At 43.5% G+C, this 22455-nt stretch overlaps 1 long non-coding RNA gene across 1 annotated transcript in view; it reads right to left on the bottom strand.

The window, feature by feature from the left end:
• Positions 1 to 4603: 4603 nt before the first annotated feature.
• Positions 4604 to 22455, bottom strand: part of LOC118526695 (uncharacterized) — a 125272-nt gene continuing 107420 nt past the window's right edge. The window contains exon 3 of the long non-coding RNA XR_013442880.1: positions 4604 to 4627. This is a non-coding gene — a long non-coding RNA (uncharacterized LOC118526695). The remainder of the gene's footprint in view (positions 4628 to 22455) is intronic.

Raw genomic sequence — 22455 nt, 5'->3', positions numbered from 1 at the left:
TCTCTCTCAACCTCCTCAGCAACCATTTTAATATGTTAACATGCCTCTTTAAGTTTTTACTTTGTGGGGCGCCTGGGTGGCTCAGTCAGTTAAGCGTCTGCCTTCAGCTCAGGTCATGATCCCAGGGTCCTGGGATCGAGCCCTGCATCTGGCCCCTGCTCAGCAGAGAATCTGACTCTCCCTCTCCCTCTGCTGCTCCCCCTGCTTATTCTCTCTCTCTCTCTCTCTGTCAAATAAATAAATAAATACAATCTAAGAAAAAAAATTTTTTAAGTTTTTACTTTGTATATGTTCTTGGAAAATGCACACTGTGGTTCTGTATGCATGCATTTTTCATTTATATAAATGTTACTGTGCTATAGATCTCTTTCTCTTTTTCTTAACTCTTTTCAACCAACATTCTGTTTTTAAAATCTCCCCTCACTGATATGTGCATACCCAGCCTCTATTTCTAACCACTGCACAGCAGTCCATAGGGAGCATCTGTTACACCGCCTCCCACACCTCCCTGGTGATGGTGACCCAGACTGCCTCCAACTTGCCACCACCACCAAATGATGGGGCTGTGGGTATCCTGACACATACCACTAGGGACCTGTGAAAGAATGCCTTTGGGACATGTGCCCAGGAATAAAATTGCTGGATCATATGGAAAACGGATTCTTATTTTAACTAAACAGTATGAGATGGCTCTCCAGAATGGCCGCACAATCTATGTGCCCACCAGCGGGGCAGAGCAGTTCCTACACCTGAGGGCTCTCTTTTGAAGGTCAGGGGTCTGCCCCCTTCAACTCATCTTTCTGTACCAGGCACCTAATATAGTCAAACAGAAGCCCCAAACAAGAGTTGCTACCAACTTCTTCCCTGGGTGACTACATAAGTATTCCAAGAGAACACGTTTGCCCACAGCTGTGAAATTCTTCTAGCTCCTACCAAAATGTTCCCACCTTATTGTCAGGATTTCAAAGCACAAAATAACCAAGGCATATTTTTAGGCAACGTGTTTCTAGCCTGCCCCAAGCCCCTTGACTTACCAGCTCCAACTGTGGGCATCAGTAGACAGCACTAACAAAAACTCTATACTGCATTTACTACAGCTTCATTAGTCCAGTAAGATTCTGTGTTAATACACTGTACTTTATGTTGGTGTTTTATTTAGTATATTTTGTTGTCTTTCTTAGAATTAGTTATCTTCTGATGTCTCTCACTCTACCATTGATATTTTCCTTTTGTTATTCTACTCTCTTCTAATTAAATACATGTATATGTGCATATGAATCATTGTAATACATATGGATTTGACTCAGCTTCTACTGCCAATACTTCAATGCATAAAACTGTGTCTTCAATCTCTAGTCCTGGGGCACATGGCTCTTTTCTAGACCTCTTCTTATTGTACCTCTCTCTAATTGCATTCCCTCCTGCCTAAAGGAGGAGAACCAGTTGGTGTTCATCATGTCTTTATTACAAATGGGCTTGTTGAAGAAGCTTCTATTTGTTCCCCAAAAGCTATTCTTCATGTTTTCATGGTAATAGGATTTTTAGCTAGTACATGATAGCCTAGGCGAAATCTATATTTCCTTGCTTTCTTGCAGGTGAATGTGGCCCTATGAAAAAATTCTGACCAACGGGATGTTTATAATTTCTAGGGCATATGCTCAAAAGGAACCCTCCCTTCACACTCCCCCCTCCTACTGCCTGGAAGGGGGATGTTATGATGAGTGCTGGCTGCCATCTTGGATCATGAGATAAACATGGCATACCGAGGATGACACAAAACCAACAGGGAAGGATCTTGGGTCTTCAATAATTGTTGAGCTACCCCAGAAGCCCGGGAAGGCTTACCTAGCCCTGGAAAAATAAACTTCCGTTTCATGTAAGCCACTCATGTTATAGATTAGCCTAACCAATGTACATATGTACCAGGGGACAGCAAACTTTTTGTGTAGAGAGCCAAGTGGAAAGTATTTTAGACTTTGCAGGCCATTCCATCTCTGTTGCAAACTATTCACCTCTGCCTTTGTAACACAAAAGTAGCCAAAGACAACAAATGGGTGTGGTTGCTGTTCCAATAAAACTTTGGCCCAGGGGGGCAACAGGGTGCCACCCAATATATAGTATCAGTTCATGTTTTTAGACTTTATGTAAATAGTCTCACACTATATGTATCCTTCTGCTACTTGCTTTCTTCGCTCAACATTACGTTTCTGAGATTTATCCATGTTATACCTGTATTTAGTTTAATCATTTCCATCACCAGACACGATAGCACTGAATGAATGTTTCACAATGCATTCCTTCAATCCTGTGGGATGGTCCTCCACATTCTTTCTAATGTCATTTTCACAACAGTGGTACACTGTTCCTACCCACACTCATAGAAATGCCCACGAATGCCTACGAGTGTCTTTAGAATTCACAACTGGGAATGAAGTTGCAGCTTTATTGGATGTATCCAACTTTCTCTCCATGACCGTACCAGTGAGATCAGAGTATGGTGGTTCCCCTTGCTCCACCCTTACTGATCAAAACTCAGTATTATCAGATTTTGTAAATGTTGTCATTCTGATGGATCAGAAATGTATCTCAGTGTGATTTTAATTTGCATTTGCCTGTTTATTAGTGAGGCTGAGCATATTCTCATGTATTCACTGGTTATTTATACATCCCTTTTGTGAAACTCCCCAGTCATATCCTTTGTCTCATTACATTATTTGTAATTTTCATATTGATTTGTAAGAGGTTTTCTCATATTCTGGTTACTAATCATGTACCTTTTATAAGCTTTACAAACATCTTTTCCAAATCTATAACTTGACTTTAAGCATGTATTTTGATACATGAATATTTTAAATTTTAATATAGTCAAATCTATCAAACTTCTTTTCCTTACTGCTTTTGGCATCTTGTTTAAGAAACATTTCCTGGGACGCCTGGGTGGCTCAGTCGGTTAAGCGTCTGCCTTCGGCTCAGGTCGTGATCCCAGGGTGCTGGGATCGAGTCCCACATCGGGCTCCCTGCTCCGCGGGGAGCCTGCTTCTCCCTCTGCCTCTGTCTCTCTCTCTCTCTCTCTGTCTCTCATGAATAAATAAATAAAATCTTTAAAAAAAAAAAAAAAAGAAAGAAACATTTCCTACTGGGGCGCCTGAGTGGCTCAGTCGGTTAAGCATCTGACTCTTGATTTTGGCTCAGGTCATGATCTCAGGGTTGTGAGATCGAGCCCCATGTCAGGCTCTGAGCTGGGCGATGCTGGGCGTGGAGTCTGCTTAAGATCCTCTCTCTCCCTCTCCCTCTGTCCCTCCCTCGCGCAGGTGTGTACCCTCTCTCTCTCTCTCTTTCAATAAGAAAGAAGAAGGAAGGAAGGAAGGAAGGAAGGAAGGAAGGAAGGAAGGAAGGAAGGAAGGAAGGAAGGAAGGAAGGAAGGAAGGAAGGAAAGAAGGAAGGAAGGAAAGAAAGAAAGAAAGAAAGAAAGAAAGAAACCCTTCCTACTTCCAAGGTCATGAAGCTACTTCCTTAGAGTTTCCCCCCAAATTTTGAAGTTTTCCTTTACACGTTTAGGTCTTCAAACATCCTGGAATCTATTTAGTATCGGTTTGAAATACAGAATTTTTTTTCTATTACAGATGACCAGATATCCCACTGCCATTTTTTAAATAGCCCATGCATTCCTAACAGACTTGTAAACACCATGTTACATATCAAATTCCCATATAGTCACAATTTTACTTCTGGGATCTCTTTTCTATTCCTTTGCCAATACCAAACCACCCTAATCATTATAGCTTTATAAATAGCCTTGATTTTTGAGAGCTCAATTCCCATCATTCTTGTTCTTTTTCTTCAAAATTCTCTTGGATATTCCTGGTCCTTCCTTTGTTCTCCGAAATAAATTTTAGAGTCAGCTTAGCAGGTTGTATGAAAAAAAGTTGTTGGGATTTTGCCTTGAATTGCATCCAATTTATGGACTGATCTGGAGATAATTGACATTTCTACAACACTGAATCTTTCTAACCACTCCATCTCTTGCACTCCCACAGCATCAGATGATAATAATTTGAGGCGGATTTATGGCCAATTGAAATGCTTTAACCAAAGATTGCTGATTAATGGTTCTGTGTCAATACAGAGAAAAGTTCTCACTGCATTGCTACAAGATTTTGTCCTTGGCCCTGTCCTTCTGAAAATATGTCAATCAATTATTCAGGTAACACCAAAGTGGTGGGGACAGCACATGCCATAGATGACATAATCAAAATTCAGAATGATCTCAAGTCTAGAATGCTTGGCTGAAGCCAGGAAGATAAAATTTAACAAGTATAAATGCATGGCCCAGCAGCAATCTCTGAAATTCACTTGCACAAATGCAGAATGGTTGCAGAGGGAGTAGTGATTTGGCAGCAATTTATGTGAAAAGGATTTTGTGGCACAAGAGAGGCAGTTTGGTGGTCACTGATCACAAACCTAATATGAGGCAATAATATGATGTGGCCATTTAAAGAGCTAATGCGAACTTATTAAAGTACAATACCCAGTTCATGTGAAGTGCGAGCCCCTGTGCCCTGATGTAATCTGATCACATCCTCATCACTTGCTTCATCTTTGGATGCCACCGCTTATCTCAGAGCATCTAAAGAAGGATAAACAAAACAATAAGAGATGTGGAAAACTTCTCATCTAGCGTCTGGACAAAGAGACATCCATGCTATTATTGCTCTTGCAAATGAAGCGACAAAGTAAAAAGCCACAGCTATCCAGCCTACATAGGCGAAAGCGCTCTACCTGACCCTGAAGATGTCTCCAGCAATGGAAGAGTCAGGGGCGCAGGACGTAGTGAATTTCTGCTGCCAGAGACATACTAGCAGTGACTTAGTGACCATCTCCCAGGACACCTGCACTGGGTGACTTCACTTCCCCTTCATGGTCAGTGACCATGGCTTTAAGATCACATTTTCTCTCTCATTTCACACTTTCTCTCTCATTTCTCTCATTTCATTTCTCTCTCTTCTCATTTCTCTCTCATCTCTCTCTCTCTCTAGTCCAACACAAGCTTCTTCAATCACAGATTTGGGAAAGAAACAATACACATGTAAGCAAGTGCCAATACATAGAGTAATTACATAATCCAGTTTTGCCCAGATTAGGAAAATTTTTATTATCTTCTTTATTTAAAATAATGCATTTAAGGGGCGCCTGGGTGGCTCAGTTGTTAAGCATCTGCCTTCAGCTCAGGTCATGATCCCAGAGTCCTGGGATCGAGTCCCGCATCGGGCTCTCTGCTCCGCGGGAAGCCTGCTTCTCCCTCTCCCACTCCCCCTGCTTGTGTTCCCTCTTGCTGTGTCTCTCTCTGTCAAATAAATAAATAAAATCTTTAAAAAATAAAATAAAATAATGCATTTATGAAATATTTCAAACATACAAAAAGCACAGAGAATAATAAAACAAATACCCATGTATCTGCCACAGAGGGTTAACAAAATTGCTAAACTTTGCGATGCAGATTGCTGAAGATTTTTTAAGAGAAATAAAGCATGACAGGTACAGTTAAAGTCCTTGCCCCTGCCCTGTCCCATTTCCTAGGAGACAATTCTCCTAAAGTCGGTGGAGATCCTATCCTTCTCATGTATGTATTTGAGTCTTACTACATCTGTTTCCATAAAAGTATATAGTATTGTTTTATGCTTTTAAAATTTACAGAAATGGTTTCATGCTATTTATAATACCCTGCAACCTGCTTACTTAGGAGACCATCATGAACAGGGCTGTAACAAGCATCTCTGTAACAGCTCCTTTTCTGTACACAGCTGTCTCTAGAGTATATACATCTAGGGGTGGAACGGCTGTATCGTCAAGTCAGCACATCTTAAATGTTACTAGATACTGATGAACTGGCTATACCCATGAGCGTTATAAGACAGTTTCCATTATCCTACATTCTTGCTGCTACTTAGCATTCTCAAACTTTAAATTTTTGCTAAACTGGTAGCTAGGAAATAATATCTCATCACTGTGGGATCTGGTGTGTTTCCCAAAATCCCAGTTTAAGAGGGAACATTTTTCATATATTTCTTGGCTATCTGAGATTCCTCATCTGTGAATTGCTTCGTCTTTATCCTTTAACTATTTTTAGTGGCCTGTTTATCTTTTCTGCTATTGATTTATGGAATTCTTTACACGTTCTGGATATTTATCTTTGATGGGTTGTATACACTAAAAAATCTTCTCCCTTTTATGACTTCATTTTCTCTCTAGCTCTGCTCTGATGCTACTCTCACTCCACACTGAGCCAATCTTCCCAAGTCACCTGTAATATTTACTGTCACAAGGCATGGTTTTACCAAGCAAGTCTTCTGGGGATTGCTTGTTTTTACCTTTGGCATGAAGCTTGCAATTCTAGCAACTTCCATAGGGGGTGTTTTGTTTTGGTTTTGGTTTTTTGGGTTTTTTATCATTGGGAGTTCAAGGATTAAGCCATTCAGGGGTTTCGTTTCTCCCCCCATACCAGCCAGTTCTGATTCTCTAACACCAACTGGGTAACCTACAATTCAATTCAGTTCTGGCACCATCTCCCCAGAATTCTTGTAAGGGATCAGTGCCACAAGAAGCCCCCACTTCAGACACCAGTTGTAAGTATCAGACCCCTGGGATACCCACATTTTTGACTTGGCTACAAATTCAAGAGTCCCACAAACACCCCTCAGGTTCCATAATTCACTAGAACAACTCACAGAATTCAGAAAAGCACTTTACTTACTATTACTGGTTTATTCTAAAGGATACAACTCAGGAAAAAACAAATAGAAGCCATGCACAGGGCACAGTATGGTGCAAGGAGCAGAGAGCAGGGAGCTTCCATATCCTCCCCAGGGAACAATACCATCCCAGCAACTCAATGTGTTCACCAACCCAGAAGCTCTCCAAACCCAGTTATTTAGGGGTTTTATGGTGGTTCCATTATGTAGGCATGATTGAGTAAATCACTGGCTAATGCATCAAAAAAAAACCAAAATCTTGCCATTTGCAATGATGTGGATGGAACTAGGGGGTATTAAGCTAAGCGAAATAAGTCAATCAGAGAAAGATAAGTATTGTATGATCTCACTGATATGAAGAATTTGAGAAACAAGACAGAGGATCATAGGGGAAGGGAGGGAAAAATGAAACAAGACGAAACCAGAGAGGGAGACAAACCATAAGAGACTCTTAATCTCAGGAAACAAACTGAGGGTTGCTGGAGTGGTAGGGTGTGGGAGGGATGGGGTGGCTGAGTGATGGACGTTGGGGAGGGTATATACTATGGTGAGCACTGTGAATTGTGTAAGACTGATGAATCACAGACCTGTACCCCTAAAACAAATACATTATATGTTAATAAAAAATTTTTTTTTTAAATCACTGGCTAGTGGTAATTGAAAATCTCTAGCTCCTCTATCCTCCCAGGAGGTTAGGGGCCCCACCCCCCAATACCATGACTGGTTCTCAGGTGATAAACCCCCACCCTAAAGCTATGCAGAGGCCCACCAAGAGCATAAAGTCAGGTTTGATTACAGAAGGCTCACTATGAATAACAAAAGATGCCCCTGTCACTCAAGAAATTTCAAGGATTTTAGGAGGTCTCTGCCAGGAACCCAGGGCCAAGACCAAATAGTATTTCTTATTATCCCACAGTCATTAATAAGAAAGATGAAGTCAGGTTTATAGTCAGGTCAACTTTCATCTATTTAATTTTTTATTAAAATATTACATTCCTTGCTTTATAATTAACGAGCAGTTATATAATAAATTAAGACCAAAGTTTAAAGAAAGATGACACTAAGGTTCAAGTCATAGATATTATCGGCAACCTCAAGAGAAACGATCATTGCTTATTCAGTACCTCCTGGTCTCTTTTCTACGTGCATTACCCTCAATTTATGGCAGCCTTCTGTCTTCAGCACCATGGCCAGAGCTCCTACCTGAGGCTGCTGTCAGCACTAGCTACACTGAGCCTTCAGATCACCAGGGCGTGGCGGAGGAAAGGAGGGAAAGAGACAAAGCCAAGAATTACTAGCTTGTTTCAATTATCTTAGTTAGGGACTTTTCTCCATTCCTGCTTGGGACAAAACTTCATCACTTCTATAGAAAATGTTCCTGTACCAAAACTCAAACAAAGCTAGGCAGGAGTGTGCTGGCTCATAGGCATACCTGGGTTCCTTTCTTTGTCCATCAGACAGGTTACTATTAGCAACCCAGTTGCAAGTTCATCACTCAACCTAGTTCAACCAGTAGCCTTCACTGCAAGGGTTGGTTTTCTAACTTCTACTACCTGGCTCAGACTTCAGACAGACCACTCTGGTCACACATTTTTTCTTAAAGAAGATGTTTCTTAAGCATTCACTCTCTGAATGTTTAAATTTACAATTTGAATGCAATAAAACTTAGCTTAATGTCCAAGAAGTATGATATCCCTTCTGCAACCTTTCCATACTCACCAGACCAGAAAGAGATGTCCACCAAACACAAATCAATGGTCATCTGATCTCAGGTCCCATTAGACTAGTTCTCCTCCCAATTTCTCCTTCTACCTCCCATCCTATCACTTAGCTTATTTTATTATTTCACTGCTCCTGGAGACCCAGAGAAGGGAGGGGCCAAAGCAATGCTCCTTTTAGATCTACTAATGAACAACAATTTATTAAATATACTGCATGATAAATATCAAATAGATATGGTCAACTGGGACCTTGCAATGGCTCACCTGATTATGACTAAAACTTATAAAAAAAAAAAAAAAAAACTTAGACCTACCCCAGCCATGGATGGATTGTGAACACCTGCCTCAAGATGTACTGTTAAGGAAGAATGAGCAAGACCACAGGAGCAAATTCCCTTCACCAGCAGCATGACTCAGAGAATGAGACCTACCATTGCTGGAGGGAAACATGGTAGGCAATGAGGAGCTTTGTGTTCCTCTCTTCAGATTTCTGCACTGGCCCAGAATGAAGGAGGCCTTCTTCCTCTCCCCAAAGGAGGAGGGGCACTTGTCGGCTGGGTCAGAGTCTGGGATCGCATACTGCCTTGTTCCCTGCAAGCCAGGTCACTGAACTGATGGTGATTTATGAATGCACTCTCTGGATGCATTCATAAATCACCCAGGACTGAATGATGTTGGGCGGACCAACCTCACCCACGCAGCTGGTTGGCTAAACCCACAGGCTCTGAGTTAAATGTTTTACAAGCATTACCTTCATCTACAAAATGGAAATCAGCCATTGTTCTTAAATGCCAGACAGTGAAGGAAACTTTTTACCAACACCCTCTGCTCCTCAATCTCTCCTCAGCCAGAGCAACTGCTGCTTCCTTCTCTCTGTCCCCAACTCCTGATGTGCCTCCTTCCTGGAGACCCAGGAGCCAATTTAAATTGTTCACCACTCTTTGGTACCATTTGTTTAGGAATTGCTATCTTGAACCATAGGGTTCTGATGAATGTAACTATTAAGCCTGATCCAGATGCTGCTGTTTGGGAATTCTGGGTCCTAAGATGCAGAGCCAGGTCCAGGGAGGGCAGCAGCTGCCTGGAAACCATGAAACCACACAGGACCATCCCCTCTACTACCCTATTGTGCATGGAGACTTTGTGTGACAAGCTCTTTATAATTTTTTATGGCTCTGCATATGTGCTATTTTTTATGTTATCCAGACATTTAAAAAAGGTCCATGCCCTCTGACAATTATTCAGCCTTAAAGAAGAAGGGAATTCTGACACTTGCTATATATAGCATGGTTGAAACTTGAGGACACAATGCTAGTAAAACTAAGTCAGACACCAAAAAGACAAATACTGTATGATTCTACTTATATGAGATATCTAGAGTAGTTAGATTCATAGCAGAAAGTGGCAGGATGGTTGCCATGGGCTGCAGAGGGGAAGTGGGGAGGGGTTTTTTTGTTTGTTTAACAGGTACAGAGTTTAGTTTCACAAGATAAAAAAGTTCTGGAGATTGGTTGTACAACAGTGTGAAGTACTTAACACCACTGAATTAAACACTTAAAAAGGGTTAAGACAATAAAATGTATGCTAATTGTATTATAGCACAGTTTAACAATAAGAGATCTAGGTCTTTCATTTCTTTTGTAGATTCCCCAGTAATGCCTAGCACCATGCACAGATGCTACCCCATCCTCAGCAAAACATTATCAGTCATTGTACACATTTCCACAACCATCATTTTATTTAATGATGTAATCTTCACAGTAACCTTGCAAGGTTAGTACTTATTTATTTTTAAAAATTTTATTTATTTATTTGAGAGATAGCAAGAGAGAGCACAAATGGGGGGCAGGGAGAGGGAGAAGCAGGCTCCTTGCTGAACAGGGAACCTGATGCGGGGCTCGATCCCAGGACACCAGGACTATGACCTGAGCTGAAGGCAGACGCTTAACCAACCCAGGTGCCCCGCAAGATAAGTATTTAGCCCAATTAACAGATAAGGAAAGGGGGCTCATCAACATTATGTGACTTGCCCACAGCTACTTGGAAACAAAACCAGGGGGGCCCAGGTCTCAGATTCCAAGTAAGTATTATTTTCACAGCTGTACCTCAGCTTCTTCATAACTGAAGATCCAGAAAGAATTCCTCAGGCTCAGGACGTGTTCTGGAAACTCCTCCAGCTTCAACAGCTGAGGATACATATTCATGTCAACCCAAAGCTCGGGAAGTAATGACTCACATGTATGTGTACACATGTGTGTGTGCATGAGCTCACATGAACATGTGCACATCTGTGTGTGTGACTATTGCCAGAAAAGAAAAATACCACCTCTTATGCAGGGAGGAAAACCCACAGTCTCAAAACCCCAAAGAAAGTGCACTAGTTCTAAACACAGGAGTGACCAAGCCAGAGGAGAACCAGCCTCAGAATTAGTTGCCATGGGCAACATAACATAATTCAGTCTCCCTGTCCCTGGCATGCATGTGGCTTGCTGTCTCCAGGCCTCATAGCCTGAAGTATCTGAGCAGAACCACAGACACGGTGAGGGAGGACATCCCTCCTCGAGGAGCAAATCTTTTTAGCTCCAGGATGAAGATAAATCTGAAGATACAGCTCTGGGACAGAGCCCCTCTTGAAGAAAGTAGAGGGGAGCTTGGAAAGTAAAAGGGAAATGGTGAACACAGGCCAACAGATCCTGCTAGAATGGGCAAGAGTGTATACATGGCTCTGAAAAGTGGAGAAAGGGATTCTTCTAAGGTAGAAGATTCTGATGGAAACCCTGACCTACTGTTGCTGACACAAGAAAGTCACACAGTCATGCTTTGGGGGTTCTGCCTGGGTCACCACTCCTCCATCCTCCCTCATCTTTTAAAGGTAGGAGGTCTCTATTCATTAATAGTCTCTATTTAAGCATCTTCATTTTCTCTAAATGAACACTATGACTCACTGCCCTCCCCTTCTCTTAGGCTCTTTATTCTCCACTCCCTCCATTCTTACCTCTCCGCCATCTGCTTCTCTGATCTCCTGTACCCTGAGAGGAAACATAAGGTGACCTGGAGACAGGCAAGGAGGTGGCCCCACAGAATGATGGAGGGATAGAGTTCAACCTGTTCTGGAATCTCCTAGACTTTCTTACATGGGAATAAGTAAAGCAAGACCTCAAGCTTTTCAATTTCCAGTAAAACCCACTGTCTTCATTTCTCAACGCATGTTATCTTCTCTGTTACTCAACAGCTAAAACAGGAAATTAGGAAAACATAAAAAAAATAGCAAAGCTGGAATATTTCAATCAACTGGCAAATGTCTTTGAAGTCCCTAGGTCCATCCCTAAGGTACTTACACCAAGCTTGGGTAGACAAGGTTGATGTGCAAGAAATACATATGGTAACCATATTATTAATGAATTGTATCCATCAGGCCCCAACCAGTGACCTTAGGTAAATCGCTTAACCTCTATGATCCTCAGTATCCCCATACATATAATTAGAAAGGCATGTGGAAGAGGAGAATATCTCTCCTACCTCCTAGCGTTATGTAAGATAAGAAGTCTTTCTGCACAAGCTGTCAGGAAGGGTAAGTGGAGACTGTCACTTGTTTCTGAGCTGTTTCATCTCTCTCTCACCCGCCCCCCTCTCCAGGATCCCAGAGCAGTGATAGATGGAGAGCAGAGGGAAGGGGGGTGGAGTAGAAGGAGCCAAGTAAAATGACGACAGCAACAAGAAAGCAAACACAAATGAGCTCTGCAAATGCCCAGGTGCATTCTGTATTTATCATAAGTGCAGGGGAGGTGAAATATGGGTGCTGGTATGTGAAATCCTGGCTCCTAATCAATGCCTCTTGCTGCCCAAGTTACCTGCCTGGTCCCCTGGTCCTCCTGTCCTGCACAAGATGTCCTGGATGCTCAGTGGACAGTAACAGCATCGCCTTTGATGCTAGTTAGAATGGACCTGAGACGTCAGCTTTGAAGCCAGGGTGCCTGGACAGGCTGGCTGGCTTTGAAAGGAGCAAACAGAAACCTGTCTGGGGGGGGGGGTCCTCTGAGTCCCAGGTAGGGCCACTGTAGGAAGCCCCATTACATGACAAACACACCTGGAGGTTGCAACTTGTCCTTTCTGTTTCATTGTACTTTATTAAGGAGACCTCAACCGAACCCTCAAAAATAGCTTTTTAATGGCTATTATTCCATCCAGAGGCCTTGGAGCAGAATGAGGAGAAGGAGGCAACCTTGTACTAGGTTATCAAGGGCCACCCCAAGCAATACCAAGCTGCCTGCAACCCTACAAAGATAGCTGACGCTAGTCTGCAGGAGATCAATGTAATTCAGGTCAACGAGTTGGTCATTTCTGTTCATCTGTCAAATAAAATTCCTAGACAAGCCCATGTTACCACGTTAGGTATTTTTTTCTACATGACAGGAGCATCCAAGTCCCTCATTCCTCAGGACTGAAGTTATTTAATTGCCCTTTCTGCCTGCACCTAGCTCCTTAATGATCAGAATGGCTTGGGCACTATTGTTCTCAGGCTATCTACCTAGCGGGCTGTTGACCAATGATCTAGAAGAAAAGCAGGAAATACTCCTCCCAAAAAAAGATAGCAGTTTTTTACCTTACCTGGTAATAACAGCAATAATAGCAGCTAACACCTATATAGCCTTTCCTCTGCACCAGGCTTTCTTCCAACTGCTTTTCTCTTTATATTAACTACTAAACCCTCACCCTATAGTCTTAATGAGGGTTGCCCATTTCAGAGATGAGGAAACAGCTCAGATGTATTTATATTTTAGCTTTTCAGAGAGGCTTCTGTGATCAGGAAGCCCATGAGACCTAAAGGAATAAGTAGTTAAGGGTAGAGCTCCAAGTTCCTTAGCTCCTTGTTAGGTGGTAAGAGTGATGATATACTTGAGGGGAGATGGATGGGGATGCTGAGCATATGGTTATGCTCAGTGTACACTCTGTCAGCTGAAGCTGGCTCTGCCCACCCTGGAGGAATAGGACTGAAATGCTTCCTGGAGCATGGGTTCAAGGACATTTGTGTGCCCTGTGGTGCAACCAGCCTAAGTCACCCCAGACTAAGGACTGTCAATGGAGAACCCACTTATAGGTCTGCACCCAATCCATGTGAACAAAATGCTTCCTCAAGCTGAACTGAAACTAGCTCGTTGGGTTTCCATTGTTCTGTGCTCATTAAGCTACCACCTGTGGACAAGAGCAGGCTATACATCCAAGGAGGGTCATGCCAGCTCCTAACCTACTGGAGTGAGCTGGCCGAAGGTTGCTGGGTCAGTGGGGTATTTCGGCAGACCAGGCAGTTACTACAAATCCAAAGTGGGAAGGAGAGTTTTATTTCTAGCCCCAGGGCCCAACGTGTGTGAACAGGACAGTGTCAAGAGCCAGGGGATTAAAAGAGCCCTGCTCTCTGCAGCCTGTGGACACAGCAAGATGTGATTCTTAGCTGGAGCTGTGCTGACCGCAGCCCAAGGGTTTCTCCTGCTGGTGTCTTTTTTTTATGCCACAGCACCTCAGACCTGCTATCCAGATCCTGCCTGACTGGCTGGTTGGACAGCCCTGTGGATGGAAAGAGACTTGTTGGGAGAAAATCAGGCAACAGCATGATAGGCCCCTTGGGAATAAAGGTTCTCCAACTTACCAAGATATTAAAAAAAAATCATCTTTGGTGTTTGCTTAAATGTGCACTGCCTGAGCCCATCCTCAGAGATTAGGGTTCAGTAGGTCTGGAGAGGAACCCGGGCATTTGCATGTTAATAAACATCGCAGGTGACTGTTACACAGGGAGCCTGGGGCCTCCAGAGGCAGCGTGGCAAGTGCAGCAGAGCACCCTCACTCCTCCAACACCATCAGTGCCCAAGCAGCGTTTTACGACCAGTGAAAGCTCAGGCCCCACTCCAGATGTACTGAATCTCTACCGACATTTTAGCAAAATCCACAGGTAATTCATAGACACACTGCAGTTTGAGATGCACAGCTCTGGGGTTCTCAAAGAACGTGAACCACAATCATCCAGACAGCCTGTTAAAATATGGATTGTTTAGCTCCACTTCCAGAGCTAATTGGGAAGGTCTGGGATGGGGCAAGAGAATTTGCATTTCTCACAAGTTCCCAGAGGATGCTGATGCTGCTGGTTCAGGGACCACACTTTGAGGACCACTGTTCTAGTCTAGGAAAGTTTTTCTCAGCCTTGATGCACACTGTCATCATCTAGGGAACTTTAAAATCTACTGCTACTTGGGTCCCACCTTCAGGGGCTCTAGTTTGATTGAGCTAGGGCTCAGCCTGGGCATCTGGACATGTAGAAGCTCCCCAGTTGATGTTAATGTGCAGGCAAGGTTGAGAATCAATGTTCGGGAGTCAGACAACCTGGATACAAATTCCAGCACTTGCCAGCTGGTGACCTGGGAAGCTACATAGCTTCTTTTGCTGCCCACGTGCCCTACTCACAGGTCTGCCTGGACAAGAGCCTCATTACTCTGTCCATGAACCTCGTGGATGGGGATGGTATGGAGATTTAATTTATATGTTTCAATGGATATCAAACAAGATGGCAGCAGGTGAGTCTCCATGCCTGTGGTTCACAAGTATCTGCTGTCCTGCCTTCTACTTGTTGCCATATATTATCTCTGCATATCAAGATAAGAAAAGTGACCCTTGACTGGGTGCTCACCATGTGGCAAGTACATCATCTCATTTAATTTAATTTTTACAACAATGCTATAGATCTGATATGATTATGCCCATTTTCCCAATGATGAAATTGAGCCTCAGTGAGGTTAAATGACTTGCCCAAGCTAACACGTCTATAAAGTGAAGAGTCAGAATTTGAATTTCAAATAGTCGGACTCTAGAATTGTCTCTGCTGACCCTTTACCCTTTACCAGGACACTGCCTCCTGTCCCTGGTTGGTCTTCCCTTCTTCTACCTAGAAACTTCTGCAAGGTGGTGGGCTGGAGAGACAGAGGGCACATCCTCTCCTCCTAGGTGAACCTAATATTTTGAGCACCTTCAGCGTGCTTGAGACTTGAGTTGATTTATCAACATTACCAGCCCAAGGACACAGCCCTAGACGCAAATAAGGGTACATTTCTGGACAGATACAAATGGATTTTTTTTAAAAAAGATATCAGAACAAAGCCGCTCTGCTAAGCCCTCCATGAAGGTACAAATTGCTAATCTGATCTGAATGTGTCACTGGTTTATTTGGGCTTCATCAAAGGTTTTGATACAAGAATTGAGGAATAATAAATAAAAGTTTCTGATATGAGTTCTACTCATATTTAAGCTTGAAATGAATTCTTAGTTGTCTGTTGTGGGAGCCAATTTCTGTGTTTTAAAATGGGGTTGGCAAGCAAAACAAGGATGAGATAGAAATGAACAAATAAAATCAAGAGCAGGGATTAATTAAGGGAGTTTGCCACGGAACAGGGACAAAGGAAAGATGGTAATAGTGTTTCTTTCAAGAAAGACAAGTTGGATTTATATATATATATAAGTTTCTGGGAAAATAATTTAATTTTGACACCATCTCCGCAAATCGACTGGGCTTATCTTTCTCCCCTGGAAAGTGAAGATTGCCCTTTTTCTGGCCAGAGGGGAATCTCATTTCCCCTCTCCTTATCAGTTATTAGAAATCAAAATATTGTTTCAAATGGATGTGTTTAATATTTCAGACTACATAATGTGTCCAGCACAAAAGGGCAACATCAGTAGACAGGCAACAAAGGGTAGAGAAGAGATGAAAAAGGATCCTAAATCTCATGATCAAAGATGTCTCTCCAATTTATCCTCCCTTATTCTATGAGGCTTAGCCTGTTGGCCATCTCCTCATTCTTAAACCTCCTCAATACTGAAAATGGAGCAAACAACAAGAGGATCTCCCTCCCATACTCTAGAGTACAACTGTGGTCCCACAACACTGATCTTTAACATCCACTGTATAAAGCAAATCCCTAATGATTCCAAGTGATTTTGGTCTTACGGAAACTAAGATGTTTCCCACTGAGAACACCCCATCAAAAAGACTGAAAATTCTGACAACAAAAACTTGCCCCAGGTCATTTCTGTTGATAATATGGTCCCAATTAGTGGCTCATCTTTCCTCTGTGACCTTCTCTAATTTTCAGAGTCCCCCTTACCACTGGCTGCTAACTTCTGTCACCTCGTCCCGTATCCAAGGTCTGGTGGCACATCGCCTCCTAGACTTCAGCTCCCCGGTTTGTTCTTTCTGAGTATTTGAAATATCCGAGGAGCTAACCTGCAGCATGGTACTTCCCAGATAGCTATCTCCAAGGATCCCCTGATGCACCCCAGCCCCCAAAGAGCTTACATTCTAGACTCTGAGATAAATAACAGGCAATTCCTCCACATCAGCAATGTGCAAGTTTAAGACTCAGTGTGTCAAATCCACCTATAATGAGGGACACCTCTACTGGCCTGGATGACGGGCTCGGCATGAGGAATAGTGACAATGCAGCTAACTCAATTTCCAAGTGTTCTGAGCGTGTGAGGTGCTATGTGAATGCTAAGTAATAATGTTATGGTTTCATCTGAAAGATGTGTATGTCACCCAGGAGTTTCCGGAAGTCAGTAACATAATTTGCAATAAGTCATCATTAATTAACGCTAAATTACCAGGCCCTTCCTGGGGAAGCTGCATATTAAACTGACATCAGTATGTGAAGAGTAAATTATGGTTAATGTTATGAGAACACAAACTGAAGAACTTAATAGTGGATTAGAGGTGTTTATGTCCAAACACCTCAATGTGGAGTCCACAGCCACCACACACCAGCAAAGATATTGGTTTGTCGCTAAGGAGGATGATGAGAGATTTGAAAATGTAACAGGCTCCCCCAACACAGGATAATGAGGTATTTGGAAGCATTGAAAAAACAAATAGGAGGGGTGCCTGGCTGGTTCAATCCGTAGGGCACATGACTCTTGATCTCGGGGTTGTGAGTTCAAGCCCCACGCTGGGCAGGGAACTTACTTCAAAGGAAAAAAAAAACCCACTCCCTCCCCTCATTCTTTCCTCTAACATGCCACCTTCCACCAGAGCCTGGGGAAATGAGACAGAAGCAAGGAGCAAAGAGATGAAAGTGGCAATGTCACCTCAGGGAGAGGGAAGGATCGGATTTACCTGGTGTCAGGTGAAGGTGGGAGATGGGATATTTGGAAAGCTGTACAGGTGATTCAGTGTTGCCACTCTACCTTCCTACCCTCCTCCCCTGCTCCCACCTACTGTCATATGGTGATTCTGCCACGTTTGGTTATTGTTGCAAATTTAAAAGCAAACTGATCTTAACTCACGTAAATCTGTGAGGCACATGATCATAAATGAACACTGCCATACCTAACATAATCACTGATCTATATATACATATCATAAAGTAAAATGAAAGGGTGTACACAGCATAAATGCGGATTCCCCAACACCCACACTTTGGTAGCCGCAAGACTGTAAAAAAACGCCAAGATCTCCTGAACCCACAGCACAACGATGTACACTATGGTGCAGTCTTGGCATGTCTTCTTGAATCCCCCAAAGGGAAAGGCCCTAGTGGCACTTCATTCCCAAGTTTCTTTATTTGGTCACCGTAAGTGCTCGCTAAAAAGGAGGATCATTTCTTCTGCATCTAAAAAAATGGTGTAAAAACAAAAAAATGCAAAGCCTTTGTTTGATGAGATCTATTGTTTTTCCTGCATTCATTCACTCACCATTTACTGAGCACTATGCCAGCTTTCAAGATAAAAAAAGGAGAGAGACAAAAAGCCTTGCCCTCAAGGCACCCCTATGCTAGTAGGACACAGTCAAGGACACAAACAAATAGTGGTAAGACAGTGAGGGAGAAGAGGGACTGACAGGTTGTGCAGAGCAGGTCAAGTCAAGGAAGATGGCTGGAGATGACCTCTCAGAGAAAGATACATGTGGGCTGAGGATTCTCCAGGGAGTCAAAGTGAAGGTCATTCCAAGTAAAAGGAACGAGCAAAGCAGAAATACAAAGGCATAAAACCTTCTACACCCCAGAGGTGGAAGCCCTTTCTACGGCCAGTTCCCCACCTCCACCAGAAATGACCAGAACCAGTGGTGGACACCAGTCCAAGCAACAAGCTGAGCCAATGGGTTTCTTCATCTAGGATAAATCAGGCTAAATGAATTGCCTGCCCTGAACCTGAAACTCAAGTATCGAAGTTGCCATTTGAGGCCATGGAGCTAAGAGGCAAAAACAGAGGCAGACAGAAAGGGGTCTGTAGAGTAGAAGGATATTAGTACACAGAGGGGGGCAGCTTCAGGAAACTGTGTGATTCCCAAGCAAGAAGGACAGAAAGAATGATAGCTTTCTGGGACCCAGTTCTAGACCTTCAAAAGGCTCAACTATCCTTATGGGTCTTGAATTCTGTGAAATACTCTCAATTCCTTCGAATAAAATCTCCTTAGTTTAAGACTGCTGGAGTGGGATTCTGGTCAGGACACTGGTGAACAAGAGACACTGAAGGGTCCTGGGGAGAAGTGGGCTATCCGGCACCACGGTACATAGCGCCGGCTGCAAGGGTGATCTCGGCCCCATTCGTGTCAATCATCATAACCAGAAGGAAGTCAGAGGACTGTGGGCAAAGTGATTGGATTAGGGACAGAGTGGCTGAGTTCACCAGAAGGTCTTCACACCTACTCATCAACTTTTTATAAAGATAAAATCTCTGAAGCACTAGCAGCTCCTCTGGAGAAAGACGTGAGATAAATACAAGGCATTGTTAACAAAAGGGTCTTTCTTCTTTATTATAAAGCTATTGGAAAGGAATTGCTTTACCAGGCCATGAGGGAGCTGCAGTCCTATCTCAACAGGTAACCTTGAAAATCAGATAGAATCGCTGTCCTTTTTCTCAGTCCTCATTCTCCCCTTACCCAACATCCCTCCGAAAGCGTGCTTCTCCATTAATAGCCTTTTTCATGTAATGAGACTAATAACACCTCCTCTGCACACAGAGCAACCATGGCTGCTGGCTGGGCCGGACCCTGCCCTACTGTAGCTCAGCGGCCATCCCTGCTTCTCTGGGGATGCCTCTGAATTCTGGGTGTGGAGCAGAGAGAAAGGGAGATCTCTAGCCTATTGTTCCACAAGGACCAGGCACCCAAGCTTAAGGTTACAGGTACCAGAGTAAGGAATTCTGCTTTTGAAACAACAAAAGAAAGGTGCCTCCGATGTTGTATAATTTCTTCACAAATCTTTCTTTAGGGAGAGCATGCTTGTGTCAATAAAACTGTACTTAAATATCTCAAATGTATGTTGTCATTGGGGGGTACAACCTGTAGACCTACAAGAAGACACAAATGAAAAATTAGGGAAACCTTGGGGTGCCTGGGTGGCTCAGTCAGTTAAGTGTCTGCCTTCAGCTCAAGTCATGATCCCAGGGTCCTGGGATCGAGCCCTGCATCGGGCTCCCTGCTCAGTGGGGAGCCTGCTTCTCCCTCTCCCACTGCTGCTCACCCTGCTTGTACTCTCTCTCTATCAAATAAATAAATAAAATCTATAAAAAAAAAAATTAGGGAAACATCTGGTGTGAGGCAGATGAGTGTCCCTATGAGGAAGGAGTAGATACATGAGTTAGATACATGGGTTTTGTGGAGCTGAGGCCAAGGGGGGTTGGGGATGAACACTGAAGAGCCCAGCAAGCATTTTCTTGGTATTGAAGGATATTTAAGGAAAACTCTGCCCTGAGGGCAGAAGCAGCAAGAAACTATTCTCTCTGAACATATTCTCTATGAGCTTACTCTCCCAACAAAAGAACATCCTAATAGACCTGTGGAATCTACTGGAGGACACAGGATTTTGAGGAGACTTTTCATGGAGCCCTCCTGAAATGCCCTCCGTGTGAAACAGCCGCGGGGCCTGACTAGGGGACGCTCTCCAGACCTCTGAGCTAACCACACCTGTGGTAAGGCTCTGAGAGGAGACAGTCTCCTGTGTGTGACCTTCCATCGCAGGATGTCCAGAAGGCTGAGGCTCTCACATAGTCCACACCAGCATATGGGGAACAGGCCACAGGGGCTTGGCATCCATGGGCACATACTTAGATTCACTGTCACCTGGAGTTGGAAAGGACACTAGAGTTCACCCGGTGCAACCCTCTACACATCTCAGATACTACAGCACAGACTGAAACATTTGGCTATCACCTAGCGTCCTCTAAAATGGAGTCCTGCTATTTGCATTTTATACATTCACACTGCCGCTGCTAGAACCTGACCTCTGTCCGGCTGGCCACGTAAGAGATACGGTACTGCTGCACCTGAACTTGCTCACCATGCTGGAGACGGGCACTTTGGTCTAAACGAGTTCTCCGGGACAGTTCCTTGGGTCGTATCACCTCTTATAATTTGTTTTGAGGTAAGCCTGGGTCCCGTGCTTCAAAAACAGCATTATTTAGGGAATTTAGGGAACCACGTCTATTACTATAATAAATTACCCCATAACTTAGCTGTTTAAAACAGTATCTCACAATTTCTGAGGACCAGGAACCCAGGCGTGGCTCAGCAGGGTGTTTCTGCCTGAAGGTGCCTCAGTCTACAATCAGGGTGTCACCAGGCTGCAGTCACCACAGGCTCAAATGACAAGTACCCCCAGCTCCCCAGGTTGACTCACATGTCACTGGCAGTAATCATGTCCTCAAGGCTGTGGGTCAGAGGCCCATTCCTTGCCACATGGGCCTCACCACAGAGCAGCTCACAAGGTGGCACCTTTTCCATCAGAGGCAGCACGGGAGAGGGGGAGAGAGGACACCAAGGGTGGAAACCAGTCTTTGATAACCTAATTCAGAAGAGATGTCTCAGTGAGTCCTAAATCCAGCGCACACCCAATGGAAGGGGATTGGACAAGGGCAAACATTCCAGAAGACGGGGCTCAGTATGGGGCCATTGTGGAGGCTGCCTACCACAGACTACATATTACCCTCTTCATTTACATGTCCCTATCGTTGGGACTGTCAAACAACAACAACCCAACAACCTCTGACTAGATTCCAGGAATAGTCAACCACCCCCAACAAGCCTGTGTGAAGGGGTAGTAGGCCCAGGTAGCCGTCTTTGTATGTTTGACCTTCCTTTACACGATGTTATTAAGGAATCTGACGAAAGCTGGGCAATCAGACTCCCCTCCAGGGAATGAGTCATTGAGATATACAAAGTTAAACCGAATGGTCATGTAGAAGCAAGGCCAGAGCCAACACCATGTACTGAGCAAAGCCATGCCCAGCTGAAGTCATGAAGAGTGGAAATCAGGCATAGGCAGGAACCAACCTGCAAAGAAGGGCCTGGAAGAGGCATATAGAGAGAGATACTAGGACAAGAGATCGTAAGACCTGAAACAAAGTGACAGAAACAGAAAGAAACTTCTGAAGCCTTGCCTCTTTTTATCTTTTCCTGTTTATTCACTCTTCTTTTTTTTTTTTTTACTTTTTTTATTGTTATGTTAATCCCCATACATTACATCATTAGTTTTAGGTATAGTGTTCCATGATTCATTGTTTGTGCATAACACCCAGTGCTCCATGCAGAACGTGCCCTCCTCAATACCCATCACCAGGCTAACCCATCCTCCCACCCCCCTCCCCTCTAGAACCCTCAGTTTGTTTTTCAGAGTCCATCGTCTCTCATGGTTCTTCTGTTTATTCACTCTTACAGTGTGCCTTCCCACCCTACTTTTGAGCTATCTAAGTAGGTTTTATTTCTTTGGAATCAGTCTCTAACTCAGCCAAGTCCTCCTCTATTTCTTCTTGAGAAAATGGTTAATATCAGTTCAATTTCACCCCAGAAAGTGACCTTTGAGATGTGAAATAATGTGCAGATTCCAAGCAAAGCACATTTTTGTTCAAAGCATAGATGCGATTCAATTCATTTCCATAAGCCTGTATTAAGATGGTTATTGTTGTCTCCATGAATCAAAGGGAAAAGTACCTAAAGAAATGGGAATTTGACTTAT

Source organism: Halichoerus grypus, chromosome 12 (assembly GCF_964656455.1).
Source record: "Halichoerus grypus chromosome 12, mHalGry1.hap1.1, whole genome shotgun sequence".
Taxonomy (NCBI): Eukaryota; Metazoa; Chordata; class Mammalia; order Carnivora; family Phocidae; genus Halichoerus; species Halichoerus grypus.
Note: the sequence above shows the minus strand (reverse complement) of the source record. Positions and strands in the feature narration are given on the sequence as shown.